The following is a 16,322-nucleotide window of genomic DNA, read 5'->3' on the forward strand; positions in this document are numbered from 1 at the left end:
CTGCTAAAGACAACTCTGTGGAGTGGGTTTGGATGTGCCATGGAAAGCTCAGAACCGACAGGCTCAAGGTTGAAAGGAAGAGACGTGACAGATTTCATATTGCTTGAACATTTTTGCTACAAAATGTAGCGGACTAAGGAACTGTCGCCAGGATTCTGTGCATGAACAATGGCTCGGTGTAAAGCCTGATCTCGTGGTGGAAGATGTCACAGTTTACTGTGGCGTGAGGTGATTCAGCCAATGGAGAGCCAGAATTCAGCTGTTGGATTGTGAAAAATAGTTAGCTCAGCTTAATTTAGGGTATAAAAATAGGCTTTAGCTGCAAACTTTTGGCTTACGCTCTTGATTCCAAAAGGACGTGTTCTGCTGTCCGATGAATACACGTAAGGAAAGGTGACTTTTAAAAGACTTTGTTTCCAGGTGATGAGGGTAGAGACAGGGAGACAGTTAGGTTTTGGAAATGCTCTTTTTCACTTATTTCTGCTAATGAATAATATTATCTTGTATTAAGCTCTCTTTATAAAATGCTGAATAAAACTTACTTATGACTTTTTTAATGCTTGCTTAATAAAGTTCCAAACCTAAGTTTTTTTTAAATATGTTTTAATAAACTTTTTAAAATGACAAGCTGGTCTTGTTTATTGTAGATAGTTTATTGTCAAATTCAACATATAGTATCTATTCACCTCATGATTTCTTATGGGCCTGGTATTGATTGGTAAGTGTAAGTGTGATAGTGGATTATGACATCATTTATAAAGAATTTTAGTTTCTGGGCTCCATCATTATAAACATCGTTGTATCATGACGATTTTGATATCAGCAGACCGGAAATGACTAGAATACTATGCACAAGCATTTTCGTCATGTTTGGGCGACGGAATCACCCTGAAATCGGAGTTTCCATCCTGAACCCTCGGGTTCCATTTTGTGAACGGCAGTCATTTTGTGATTGCCCTCACATAGGCCCAATGACTAAGGCCAAAAACCAGTCTGAAGGACACGTACACCATTGCTGACTCCGCTGTGACCTGGGCAAGCTGACTCCACTGCCTGAAGCCAAACCTGTTCGGTCAGTTCCTTTCCCAGTGGCCGAATGAGATTAGTATCAAGGCACAACATATCATAAACCTTTCATCGCACACAAACCATGCCTAATCTTACACACACCTGTCCCTGTTTCTTTCTTTACGACTAGCTTTACGAGGAGGAGGTGCCCGTTTTTATTGGGGGTCCGTCGATATCTGATGAAAATACAGGGCCTTGCCGAGTAATTGATTGTGGGCTGGACAAACTGAAATATGGGCTTGTCATCATGACTCTGCTTTTTCTTTGTAGTGAAACTATGTGAATGGTCAACTGTAAAATAAGGAATGTTTGCCTAAAGCTTAATATTTTGTATAGAAAGAGAAGGCTGGCTTTGTAAGGTTGAGCAGTCTCCTGAGAATATACACCGTGTTGTACTTCTAGGATACCTGTTACTGGCTGCAGCCAATAAATACGATCTTTGACTTCACCAAGAAGACTCTGTGTTTCTGTAGTCTGAAACAGGAAGGACTCGAAGTCTTTGGGTGTGTTCCCTGGCACCGCTGGGTTCTTAAAAACCCAGTACTTCAGTTGGCGCCCAACGTTGGGCGATTTCAACTGTACTGGTCCAAGCCAGAGGTTCGTGAGGAGCTTCGTGTGAAAATTCTGGAGGAAGGCCGCGACTTCATCGCCCCGTGTATGTCGATGTGGTCCGAAAGTCTTTTCTGCGAGGTTCCCCGCTTCCCGACGGCTACGAAGGACTGCTGCCCTGACTATCGCCCTGTTTTGGACCCTTGATGATTTGTAGAGCGAAACGTTAGACGAGTCTTCTGGTGACGTCATCGATACCTGAGTTAAGTATAAGTGGAGTGTCTCCCAGTCCTTAGTTTGGTTTTTAGTTTGGTATCCCCTTGGGATCGCTTTGTTTGGAACTTGCAAGTGCCAAAGCCGAGGGACTCGAGTCTTCACGAGACTATCATATTCGATAATCCTTTGAAGTTTGAAGCTAGACTAGAGAGCGAAGATGCCTGGTCTTAGCAGACTTGGAAATTTGTTTTGTCTTGGTTGTAGTAGGGATTCCCGATTGGAGGACTCGTATCCGGTTCCTCCGATTGGAACTCCAACCTATGAACTATATGTGAAACATGGCGTAGGCCCCATCACATATAATGACGTATGCATCCAATACACCAGAAAGGATGGTGTTTTAAAATGGCCCCAATGTGGTAGTTTTGACACAGAGATTTTGGATAATCTGGAGGTTAAACTTTTCAAGAAGAAAGCCCTGCCGGCGATATTTGACTCTTTCCGCCTATGGCGTAAGGAAGCCAAACAGAAGGAGATTAAATTAGCAAAGAGAAATACGAGAGAAAGGGGTATCTCGATAATGCAAGCTGCTACGCAGTTTAAAGATAATGAAGAAGAACAGGCAAGTGAGCAGTTGCACAGGCAACGTAAAATGGCGATTGATAAATGTTACCCAGTTTTGCCGCCTCTTCAGGAAGATGCAGCAAAAGAACTTGAAAAAGATCCTTTAATGTCACACTTATTGAGTTCGCCACCCCCTTATGCGCAGAGTGCTACAGCACCTCTGCAACCTTTAATTGAGCAACCTCCGGTTATTGTGCCTCAGGTTCTTCCACAGCCGCCAGCTCCTCTTCAGTTGGCTCTTACTCCTATAACGCAGCCCCCTCGAGGGCCGCCGACTTTGCTACCTGCTCCATCTGTACCTCCTACGACTTTGCCTACTACATCGACTGCCTCTTCTGATATTTCTTCTGATATTGCCTCTGCGTCTGCCTCTGTTTTCCCCCCTGTTTTTTCGTCGACTTCTCCTTCTGTTCGACAGAGAATGACTGATACCGTTGTTAACCTTCTATCTCCTTTCTTTGGAGCAGCAAGTATGACACCTGTTTCAACACGCAAAGAGTTGCGTAGTCAATTGCCTGATTCTAGAGAGCGGGAGATATTGGATCATTTGGCACATAAATGGGTTACAGACCCCATAAGATATGATTTAGAATCTGTAATGGATACCTTCCATCAATGGGAAGCATCGAAACAGAGATACGTTTTTGAGAAAATGTGTGTTTTTCTTTGTGAGGAATTGGAGGACAATGATTTGGAATCCAATTCGTCTGAGTTGTGTCGTGTACGGTTCGAGTTTGCAAAAGGCACGATTGTAGGTTCTGATGTTAAGAAAGCAGTTGCGACATTGTTGTCGTTTAGGAGCGAGAGTGTTTCTCAGTCATTGTTTGAGTCCGATTTTTCTGTTAAAAAGAAGGCAAGACAATATCCCATGAGAGAGGTTCCCCCAGTGTGGAGGGAAGGGGACGCAAATGCTAATCCAGTCATTCTGCCACATTTTCAGCGTGTGTGGGTACATAATCCATGGAAGCGCGCTGAAGTATTGGCTCTTAAACGAACATTGCCTGATCCCCGTAAAAATCCAGCAGGGTAATACAAGGAATTATCACAGACTGCAGGCTCATGCACTATGAATTTAGCTGATATAGACATGTTGTTTGGAAATGTTGTTCCGCAGCCTTTATGGGGAAAGATTCGTCATACGGATCATGATCAGGAGTTAGGTGATACATGGGCTAATATTGGTGCTGCTGATGGCAGACAAGTTGGTGGTGCTAAACCAGAGCCCTTGATAGAAGAACTTCCTGGTAGGATCATTACTTACATGAAAACTTTAATGCCTGTGATGCGGGTGAATTGGGATAAATTATCTGCGTGTAAGCAGAAGAAAGATGAAACAGTATCTGATTTTTTCACCAGGTTTGAAGAAACGTTTATAGACCACAGTGGTCAACATATGAGTACAGAAGGTGGTCAACGGTTGTTCGTTGACAAGTTTGTGCATAATTTACTTCCCGGGCTGTGTAAGAAATTGAAAGATTCAGAAAGTTCTTGGGCCGTTTCCTCTTCAGCACAAATATTGGCTACTGCACAGTACTACGAAAATAGGGATAAAGATGAGAAGGATAGAGCAGACAAGAAAACTAAAGAATTAAAGACAAAGATTCTTTTGCAACAGGTGTATCCACCACGTAGTGGTCTGAGTAACTATCAGCAACCTCAACAGTTTCAGAGAAACTCGCAAAGGTTCGAGTTTTCTCAACCACGTGTTCCTGTAGGTCCCAATCAGTGTTCATATTGTAAAGAAGAGGGTCATTTCAAGTATAGGTGTCCTATTTTGTTACAGCGTACGAATGGTACTTCTGGTGCAAGAGGTCGAGGTGTTCAACAAGCTCCTAGAGGTAGAGGACGTGGAAATTTCCACCAGAACGCGCCTTCCTTTCCTTCTCAGAATTCGATTAATAGTTTTGACCAGCAGAATAACGCATCTGGTAGGAGAGCTCAGTACTATGTCGACGACTACTATGCAGAAGATGAGAATGTGGAAGGTAATGATTGCTAGGACAGCCATAGACAAAGAGAGGGAGTTGTTTCAGTTCCAATAGATCAGAGTGGACCTTATGTTGAGGTGGTTACATCAGGTGTGTCAGAGCCTTTTCTGTTGGAAACTGGTGCTACAAAGAGTTCTATTATGCACTAAAAACTCCCTGGCGCACCTTTGTCTGGCGAAATGAATGTTTCAGTAGGTTTTTCTGGCGCCCCGGTTAGGAACCCGATTTCTAGTCCTATGCCCCTTTCTGTTGGTCCTTATGAATTGGAAGCACCCCTTATTCTTACAACAGGTTGTGGTGAGAACTTGTTGGGATTGGATCTGTTGAAAAGATTGTATGCAACTTTGTACTGTTCTCCTTCGGGAGTACAGTTTACATTAGGAAAGAAAGTGATCTCTCCGATGTATTTATCTAAGGATACACTTCCGACGGAATTGCTTTCTCTTCCGGATGTTCTTTGGGCCACTGGTCCTAACGACCTGGGTCTTTTGGAAATACCGCCATATGTTGTGACATTGAAAGCCAATGTTAGAATGCCGCGCAAGATCTCTAGTGAAGGTGAAAAGGCGTTGTTAGCGATCATTTATGATTTGATTGAAAAAAATGTAATCGAAGAGACAAGAGGCAACGTTTGTAACAGCCCTGTTCTGCCTGTCTTGAAGCGTACTGTTCCTTCCCAGCCACCTGTTTACAGGTTTGTGATTGATCTTAGAGAGGTAAATAAAATAGTTGTGCCACAGTTTCCAGTTGTCCCTGATATCACTGCCCTATTGACTATGATTCCAGCTTCAGCTACTTAGTTCTCGGTGATTGACTTGAAGAATGCTTTCTTCAGCATCCCGATTGCCGAGGAAAACAGGGATATTTTTGGCTTCAGTTTAGGAGGCCGAAGGTTCTGCTTCAAACACGCTCCTCAAGGCTACTGTGAGAGTCCCTCAATATACAGTCAGGCTTTAAAAACACAGCTTGATACGATTGTTTTACCTGATGGCGCTACCCTTATTCAGTACGTCGACGATTTGCTAGTCGCTGCAGATACTGGGGAGATTTGTAAAGAAGCCACTTTATCGTTGTTGCGTCATTTGTCAGATTTACATCACAAAGTATCTCTTTCAAAACTGCAATATTGTCGACAAGAAGTGACCTAGCTAGGTCACCTCTTATCGAAGGAGGGAAGGAAACTGACCCCAGAAAGAATTCAGGCAATTGCAAAATTGAGTGTGCCAAGGACACAGAGAGAAGTACGTGCTTTCTTGGGTATTACATCATATTGCAGACAATGGATACCGAATTTTTCTTTGTTGGCCAAACCTTTGTTGGCATTAACTTGTAAAGGTACACCGAATCCCATTCCGTGGTCTGAAGATTGTAAGAAAAGTTTTTCCGAATTGCGTGATGCATTGTGTTCGGCTCCTGTGTTGGGTACCCCCGACTACAGTAAGCCGACTTTGGATCCGGTAGCTAAGGCGTTGCCAAGTTGCTTGAGAGCCACAGCGGCAGCAGCTGTTTCTATCCGACAGTCTGCTGGATTAGTGATGAATGATATGTTGATCATGATGGTTCCACATGCTGTGGACACTTTGTTAAACAGAACCAAGACACAGCACTTAACCAGTGCTCGTTTGTCAGGTTACGAGCTGACACTGTTAGCGAGTCATGTGCACATAAAGAGGTGCAATACGTTGAATCCAGCCACGTTATTGCCGATTTCAGTAAAGGCGGATGATATCGAACAGCACAATTGTTTTCTCAGGACAGAAGAAGAAACGAAAGGGAGAATAGATCTAATAGATACTCCTCTTGTGAAGTGTGACGGAACCTTCTGGGTGGATGGTTCATGCTTCAAGCTTCCGAATGGTGATACGACTGCGGCATATGCTGTCACGACTTTGCATACGATTGTTGAAACTGCAAGTATACCACATAATTCAGCTCAAGCAGCAGAGTAGATTGCACTTACGAGAGCGTGTGAGTTGTCGAAAGGAATGAGAGTGACCATATATACCGACAGCCAGTATGCGTTTGGTGTGGCTCACAGTTTTGGACGATTGTGGAAAGAACGTGGGTTCCTGACTTCGCATGGAGCAAAGATACAGCATGGTCAGTTGGTGAATGAGCTTCTCGAGTCACTGACCTTGCCGTTACAAGTTGCGATTGTGAAATGCAGTGCACACAAAAAGGTTACGGATGATGTTGGTAGCGGAAATGCATTTGCTGACGAAATCGCAAAAGAAACAGCAAAAGTTGTGATGAATCGAATGTATGTTGCAGGCCCTGCAAGATGGATTGGTGACGTTGGAATGTGTGAAGATACGATAGAAAGTGTGAAGTCTATTCAAGCCGAAGCTTCAGAGAGAGAGTTGAGTGTGTGGAGAGAGAGTACAGGTAAATTGGATGCAAATGGTTGTTGGGTCGAGTTGTCAGAACATCAGCGATGGTTGTTACCCGATGCGTATGTGCTTGCAGTGGTTACAATGGCCCATGGAATGGCTCATATCAGTGTGAAAGGGATTTGTAAGTTGTTAGCTCCAGTATGGCAAAATGCTGGAATTCCTAAGTGTGCAGAGAATGTGGTCAAGAATTGCATGGTGTGTCTGAAATACAATCCTGGTAGGGGAACCCCAACTCCAGCTGGTCATTTTGCGCCTCCAACGTATCCGTTCAAGGTTTTGCAGCTAGACTTCATCCACATGGAAAGGTGCAACAATTTGAAATACGTACTCATTGTTGTTTGTGCCTTTTCAAGATGGGTAGAAGCATACCTCTTAAAAGACAATACTGCCATGTCTACAGCTAAAGCCCTTATCAAAGAATTCTCCCCTAGATTTGGAATGCCGAGAATGGTCTGGAGTGATAATGGGAGGGAATTTGTGGGTAGAGTGATGAAGAAAGTATGTGAAGGACTAGGTATCCATCAAAAATTTCACGGTGCAAATCACCCCCGATCAGCTGGACTAGTAGAGTGCTATAATGGCACACTAAAACTGAAATTGGCCAAGATCCAAGCGAGGTCTGGTCTTAAATGGCCTGACGCTCTACCTTTAGCACTCTTATCAACAAGAATGACTGTGCACTCACGAATGGGACTTAGTCCCTATGAAATTGTGTTCGGCCGCCTGGCCAATATTTGGGGCGTGCCAAGACCAACCAAATTCAGTGAAATTGAACAGCTTGTACTACTTGATTATTTGTATGAATTGATGGCTAAATTGCGTGTTTTACACCAACAGGTGCACAATACTTTGCCCCAGGTCTCTGATGCTCCAGGACATCCTATCGATCCTGGAACATGGGTGCTGGTGAAAAACTTCCAACGGACAAAGAATGATCAGCCTCGTTGGACCGGCCCCCACCTTGTCCTTCTCTCAACAAGATCAGCTGTGCGGGTGGAAGGGAAAAAGCACTGGATCCACGGCGTACACATCAAGAGGGTCCCTTTGCCTCTACCGTACGACCGGTGGGTCCAGGAGGGAATCGGTGACTCTGAGACTGAGACTGTGCCTCGTTTTCTGCCTTTTAGCGATGCATGTGTAAAAGGAACAATTTCTAAAAGAGAAAGTGACAATATTTTGCAAGAAGCTGTGCCACGTCAAATCGATTGAACACTACTAAGCCTGAACTTTTATTCAAAGATCAAGAATTGCCTGGAAGAAGCCGCTATATTTTGAGATCGAGAGTCATGGACAAATAAACTAAGTAAATAAAGTTTTTATGATTTTTCTGTTTGCAGGTTAACTCTCCACCGAGGATCTACTCATTTTTGTTTTTCGAACCGCCATCCGGGTTCAGCTGCTAGGGTCGCGATTGCTGAAAGTCTTTGGAGTGCAAGCCTGAGACAATAGGTCGAAGGTTCTGGTTGGCCTAAGGGAGTTGCCCTGGGTTGACAGAGGCATTCCTTAGCAGAAACAACCTACCATCGCGAGCAGCATATTTAGTTTAGGATGGATTTCTTTGAGTTGGAGAGACCTGCAAAGACAATGATTTTTAGAAAAAAGATATGTGACTTAATCTCGAAGAAACGTTTTCTAATACCGTGTGTATTTTCGCTATTGAGTTCGATGATATTTATAATTGGATATGTTTTATTCTCTTTTCAAGTGACCTTTGCACCCACTACACAGCCCATACCTCCTTCTACTGTTTCTTCCCATTCTTTTCACCCTCTGCCTGAACATGAGTCCACTAGAAGATTAGAGTTTATCAATAACTCCTTCATTCAGCTCTTACACCAACACCATTTAGTAGTGAACACAACTAATTGTTGGGTGTGTGGTCTTATGCCACATACGACAGATAAGGGTATCCCATACTTGGTTTTACCATTTAGTTACAATGGTTCTTTGTGGGCGTTTCAGACGATGTTCATATATGCCATCGAACCATATCCCCCACGTTCCAAGAGAAGTAACTCGACCAACAAGGCATTGGTAATAGGAATCACAAATATGAGCAGAAACATTGATTCGTATAGAACGATTCCCAGAGACGAGTTACAGGCTTACAATAGATGGAATGTAACAGGATATGGAATTACTCTGAGTGAGAACCAGCGAGCAAAGAGATACTCCCCGATTTGGATAGTACCCCATTAGGGTCACCTATGTCTACAAGGTAATGGCAAGAATCCCAGAGCTCAGCTAAGGAAAAGTGCCTGCACTGAAACATATGTTTTTGCATCTCGGACCTCCCCTTCGTTTCTAGCAGCTAAGGGTACCTATTTCATCTGCCGTGATAGAGCCTATACATGATTGCCTCCTGACTTCTCGGGCACATTTTTTGTTTCATTCCTGTTGCCTCCCACCTACACGGCCGCGGCAGATTACCATAAGACAAGGATAGTTAGAGGTGTCATCAGTAAAGAAGACACTGCAGGACAAGAATTTGGAGATTTCGTAAAGGGTTTTCTGCCGTTTTGTGTGCCCATGGTTAACAGCAGGAACATAAGGCAATTGATAAGGGTGGTTGAATCCACTGTAGTTGAAACAGCCGGTGCCCTTAGTAATTTGACTGCTGAGCTCCAGTCGGATCGCCTTATGACTCTTCAGAACAGGGTCGCATTAGACGTCATACCTGCAGACCGAGGTGGGGTATGTAAAGTGATCCAATCAAGTTGCTGCGTTTTCATCTCCGACAACGCTCCGACAGTCTACCAGGCCATTTCCAAACTGCATAAGATCTCTGAATCTATTCACGTGGATAAAGGAGACTGGTCATTGATGGGATGGTTCTGGGAACTGATATCCGCCTGGGGATGGAATATTCTGATAGTCATTGGGATGATCTTAGCCATTCTTTTCCTGTTCTGTCTGTGTGTACAGTGTGCTCCTGCAATATGTGGCCTCTGTGCTACATCGTGTGTAAGGAAACCTGTATCAAGAGATGAACTAAGTAATAGGATGATGCTACAGCAACATCTCAGTGACTTTAGAAATATAGACCTGGACTCAGATTAACTTGAGTATAGGTTATTGCCTATGTAAGGGCCCGTGTTATAAACATCGTCGTATCAATACTATGCACAAGCATTTTCATCATGTTTGGGCGACGGAATAACCCTGAAATCGGAGTTTCCGTCCTGAACCCTCAGGTTCCATTTTGTGAACGGCAGCCATTTTGTGATTGCCCTCACATAGGCCCAATGACTAAGGCCAAAAACCAGTCTGAAGGACACATACACCTTTGCTGACTCAGCTATGACCTGGGCAAGCTGACTCCACTGCCTGAAGCCAAACCTGTTCGGCCAGTTCCTTTCCCAGTGGCCGAATGAGATTAGTATCAAGGCACATCATATCATAAACCTTTCATCGCACACAAACCATGCCTAATCTTACACACACCTGTCCCTGTTTCTTTCTTTATGACTAGCTTTACGAGGAGGAGGTGCCCGTTTTTATTGTGGGGCCGTCGATATCTGATGAAAATACAGGGCCTTGCAGAGTAATTGATTGTGGGCTGGACAAACTGAAATATGGGCTTGTCATCATGACTCTGCTTTTTCTTTGTAGTGAAAATATGTGAATGGTCAACTGTAAAATAAGGAATAATTGCCTAAAGCGTAATATTTTGTATAAAAAGAGAAGGCTGGCTTTGTAAGGTTGAGCAGTCTCCTGAGAATATACACCGTGTTGTACTTCTAGGATACCTGTTACTGGCTGCAGCCAATAAATACGATCTTTGACTTCACCAAGAAGACTCTGTGTTTCTGTAGTCTGAAACAGGAAGGACTCGAAGTCTTTGGGTGTGTTCCCTGACACCGCTGGGTTCTTAAAAACCCAGTACTTCACTTATCGAAGTAAAAGAGTCAGTGCCATCTATGTATGGTCTCTGGCAAACTGAATGCAAATGTTTCAATAAAAAAAGTTTTTTAAAAAAAGTAATGCGCTAGACTCTGTTTAAATAACTTTGACCCACAAGACGCAAAGGCAGTGAAGCCCTTAATTGAGTGGCTAGGTGCAACAGCGGTAGCTTCATTGAGCGTGCCTGCAGGCTAATTGTTAATTGGGCCCAGCTCAGAAGTAAACAGGGTGCATGTTGACTGGGATAGTGATTGGGGTGTGACGATAATTCCGCTAGGCTGGACTGTGATGTGCACCCGCAAGAGCTTCGCTGGGAATCATACACGGCTAAACTCAGTCAGCCGGGAAGCGCTGGAAGGGCGGCGGCGCGCGTGCACAACTCACGTGAACGCAAGCGCTAAGCCACCAAAAGCCTGCTGTGGCAGCTCTTTGAAAATCCTGATACTAAATGTCTCGGAGTAGCGCATGCGCTGGCATCCACCAACGGACTAAGGCCCGAGGGTTTTGCGCCAGCTGAAGGCCGCACGTGTCTAGTTGGCAGCACTAGACTTGGATCGAGTGGAGTATACCGCACTGAGGCTGCACCACACTTTCTATACTTGTGGAGACAGGAGTGGGAGGCAGCTAGCTAATAGACTCCGGATGCAGAGACCGGCTGCGGGTGTAGTTGCAATATATGAACCGACTGGGGAGGTAGAGGAGTCTGATCATCAGATTGCAGGGACCTTTCGCCAATATTACAAAGGGCTTTACGAGGCGCAGAATCTCCCTACAGTGGCATCAGCTAAGTATTTGCAAGGGAAAGCAGCGGCGAAACTAACACCAGACCAAGCGGATAATATTGAATCCCCCATACAATTAGTAGAGGTAATTATCACTATGTAACCACAATGGCCAGATAAATCTGGACTGAGGAAACCAGAGGCACGGGGTACTGGTAGGCGGCAGCCTCCAACATGAACTGTGTACCACAATGAACCGCTACCAGTCTGAGTATTGCTAATGTAAGTGAAGTATTATTTTGTGAGTGCAGGCATCTCACAAAAAGTGAAGGACTGGTCTCACACACCACCGGGTGTCATGCTTCATCATTGACCAGTCCTCGCCCTCTAAAAACTTGGTTTGATAGAGGGCGGGCATGCACCTGACGACAGGGATGCACTTCTAAACTAAGTGGGGGCCCAAAGAAAAATATATAGTGAGTTAATAGGCCATTATGGGTGTCTGCTTAGTTTTAATAGTGCCGACATCCATATGGTAGTTAAAATAAGGTGATCGGTGTCATGGGGATATTAGTGTCCCCCCACCGCTGTATGTGAAGTCAACATGTTTCTGCCTGTAGGCCCAGCTGGGTCCGCAGCATTCATCAGGACCATTAGATAAAGGGCTCTGCTCTTATCAAACTTCGGTGAGGGGGTTCCACTTGGTGGGGTGAGCTATATTCACACTCCACTGTTTGTAATGATTAGGTCTTAGTAAATCTGAAAGACAAAAACAATTCAAACCTAATCGCACTATTACTTATACTAGCATACAAAGAAACAATTAAAGCCATAATCACCCAATTTTCTAGTGTGAGTTGCTATTGGTGCAATTTGTGAAGTGAAAAAACAATCTGTGCACCAAAATTGGAGAACCTTTTCCCTTTGCGCTTACCCTGTGATGAGGTCAAATACGCCCCATAGGAGGGATGGCAGATGGACCCTTTAGGTCCTGGAACTAAAAGAGGGGAAGGTGTGGAGAAAAACAGAATATTAAAACATGAATGGCCCATAGGGACCTGCCACAACAATCTATGAGGCATCTCTCTGTTGTATGATAGCTGTGTAGCCTGTAAGGAAAAAACTCATTCATCTCCTCATTCAAACTCTTACTGTCAACCGACGTGATCGCCGCCTCTTAGCCTAGAACTGCATGTCTCCGCTCCTCGATGGCAAATGTTTCCGCTGGAGATTCGTTTTTATAGTCAGCGTGACCGGGAATTAAGTGATAGATTGGATAATTACGGAGCAGCTTGGGGATTCCGGTGTCTAAGTTCCCCCATCAGTATGTGCTAGTCGGAGTGCCTGGCTGCCCAAATATGGACATCAAGATTGTTAATTACATCCGGCTCTGGAGTACGCCACCGGGTGAGCGGCCTTGACAGAAGTGTCCCTGTTATGCGCATGCGCATAGACGGAGGAGGGAACAGCGCATGTCCGGATAGGAAGCGCCGAGTGTTTATGAAAAAACAAGTCTGGCTAGTGTGCGCATTCCTATGATTGTGTTGCAGTGTTGTTATAAGAGCGCATGCGTGCCCACGTAGCTCCGTATTGAGAAACTGATGTTTGTAGTTTGAATGATGTTTAAATCATGGAATCGGAACTCTAATGGAACAAGCATTGGAAATGCAATAGGTCTCGCACCATTAGAGTTAGTGCTTTTAGAATTGTTTATGGGTTTTTTTGTAAATGTTTAGCATTTTTGTTTCCTGTAGCCAATGCGAAAGTATTACAAATAAAAAAAGCCATAAACATTTCTAAAAGCTCTAACTGAAATGGTCTGAGAACTATTGCACTGTGTGAGGGTGAGTGAGAGTGAGGGTGAGTGAGGGTGAGTGAGGGTGAGTGAGGGTGAGTGAGGGTGAGTGAGGGTGAGTGAGGGTGAGTGAGGGTGAGTGAGGGTGAGTGAGGGTGGGTGAGGGTGGGTGAGTGAGGGTGAGTGAGGGTGAGTGAGGGTGAGTGAGGGGTTGAGGGTGAGGTGTTGAAGGTGAGTGAGGGTGAGGGTGGGTGAGGGTGAGTGAGGTGTTGAGGGTGAGTGAGGGTGAGGGTGAGTGAGGGTGAGTGAGGGTGAGGGGTTTTGGGTGAGTGAGGGTGAGGGGGAGTAGTTGAGGCTGAGTGAGGGTGAGTGAGAGTGAGGGTGAGGGTGAGTGAGGGGTTGAGGGTGAGGGGTTGAGGGTGAGTGAGTGAGGGTGAGGAGTTGAGGGTGAGTGAGGATGAGTGAGAGTGAGGGTGAGTGAGGGGTTGAGGGTGAGGGGTTGAGGCGAGACCTAAAAACCTGACGATCGTAGGGTTTAGCAAGATTTTGGGGGTGAATGTAAAGAGGCTTGATGTGTGCATAAGTGCCTCTCAGGCAATACTTAGCATGAGCCCCTTCCCCTCCAAGAACACACCCCCACAGAGTTATTTTAAGTTTGCACAGCTGCATTTCATGTCCAGATGAATACTGAGAATGATAATTTTTCATCACTGAATAGAACTGATGTAGGTTATGAAAATAACACAGAGTTTAAACAAACTGGAGATATACCAATAAAATACATCTATATTATTATAAATAACACCACTATTGTTTCATGGCGATCATGTCCGTAAAGGAAAGTAATTTGTGTTACAGCATAAGCGTTTAAAGAGTTTGCAATTGTTTCAAGACTATTTCTATACCATTACTGTGCAACGTTTCTCTACACGGACATAACCGCTTTACTCGCCATTAGAAAGTGACACAGACTATAAGGCAATGAAATATCACACAGGAGCACACTGAAAACGTGCAAATGTCACACTTAAGACTGAAAACTTGGCAACTTTGGACAATGCGGGGGTGGGGTGCCGTGCAGACTGAATACCTGTACCAGTCAGATCCTTCAAGACTAGCATCAGTTTGCAAATCCCCGCCTCAATACCTCAAGTGATTGTAACATTGTTTGGACACGGGAAGTCTCATGTAAACAAAAGTCCAGAGCTGAATTACTTAAACCATAATCTGTTGTCATTTTGACATTTTCTCTCCGATTGTAGAATATTTCATATCTATGACAAACATGCGCAACTGACAGAAGACATGAGTGACAGCACCTCTAGTGTTTTCAACTCTGAACTCATTAAGATATCCTAGTTCTTTACTAGACTGCGTTTACATGCAAACTACGATATGTTCATGGCACAATGAGCACCTCTCCGGTGCCTACCTTTAGTTACGGGCGCCATCCAGACTGCAAACTCAGCAGAAACCTCTTTGAAATATTCCTTTATACCAGAATAAATAAACAGAATGAAGATCCGGCAAGATGGCGATCTTTAAATTTGGCGCTAAAGCAGAGAAGCGACCTACAGATCAGACCGCCCCTTAAAGCAGGAAACTAGAACTCTTCCCGTCAAAGCCAGCTCCAGCGCTGCCATGTTCGGATAACTGTTTAACACTAGACATAAAAGAAAGACTACATCAACAAGGTTCACGGAAAGCTCTGGAGAGGGTGCATTTATCTGCATTCAGCAAGCAGGGGGATTATGGACTTGACTGCACTGTCCAGGGGCCTTTTATAGGCCTAATGCGCAGGGCAAGGTAACGAGCCTGTCCCTAATGTGGTTGTCGCTCCCTGTTTGTCCCAGGGAACGGATAACTTTCCGTTATTAGAGAGAGTAACACAGAAAATAAAATGGTCAAGTCATTTAGATAGACAATTGTATACGCATCAAACTTGTTTTTTCAGTTTTAAAATCACGTGTTAAATATTATGCTGCCCCTTCATGCTCACTAATGGAAGCTAACACTAATGTAGAAATTTCGTTGCATTGAGAGGGTGGTGGATGTTACGGGAGTAAACTCTCTCAAAGATGGCCGCTCCGAACACTTTTTGCAATAAAGCTTATTTGATTATACAGCCACGATTTCTACTGAAGTTCGACGGTCATGGCTTTCCATCCTCGTCACGTGACTCATTGTGGTTCGCTTGTTGCCCACTGAATTATTACCCAGGGCATTGCGTTCAATGGACCACGAGAGACTTTGTTTTGTCCCATCATGAGTAAAAAAAAAAACAAACAAGACGGAGGGAAGAGGGGGGAGGAGAAATGCGACACGGCGGGAAGGGGAGGGGGCGGAGCAGGTAAAATAAACAAAGAAGACGGAGGGAAGAGAGGGGAGGGGGGAGGAGAAATGCGACACGGCGGGAAGGGGAGGGGGCGGAGCGGGTAAAACAAGACGGACGTGCACGCGCTTTTAAGCTCAATGCGCATGCGCATTGAGCTTAAAAGTCACGGGCACTGCAAGGAATCGCCACGATTACTTGCAGTGGATAAAGAGTGGATAAGCCCCCATAGTCTCGCTTGCTTGATGCGCATGCGCATCGACAGGCGAGACCTAAAAACCAGTGCTAGCATTCATAAACCCATGTTGGTAATTAATGTTTGCTAATGAATTCCTATAAGTTCACACATGAAATCAAGTGTCAACACACCACTCACAATCCAAAGTCTACAATACATATTTATTTAGATTCCAATTTTGTGCAGAGGATGTGGGTATGGTTTAAATTCATGTTAAGATGGGAGTCAGAAATATACCCAGTATGTGTAAACTTTCATGTAAGAGTTTTTTACGATGATATAGAGCTTATATTAGTGGGTTGCTGTGGATGATCAAAAAAGTCCAAGAATGGTTATAGGGTTATTGACCGAGTTGGAGCCACGGAATGTCATCATTAAGACCTTCTTTCCAGGTGCGGAGGCGGTACACCCACCGCTGTTCTCGAATGTGCAGTAGCCTACTAAGGTCAGTGGTGTATTTTTTCATAACTTCTAGGACAGTCCACCTGAGATCT

The sequence above is a fragment of the Lissotriton vulgaris genome, chromosome 4_1 (assembly GCF_964263255.1).
Source record: "Lissotriton vulgaris chromosome 4_1, aLisVul1.2, whole genome shotgun sequence".
NCBI classification, from domain to species: domain Eukaryota; kingdom Metazoa; phylum Chordata; class Amphibia; order Caudata; family Salamandridae; genus Lissotriton; species Lissotriton vulgaris.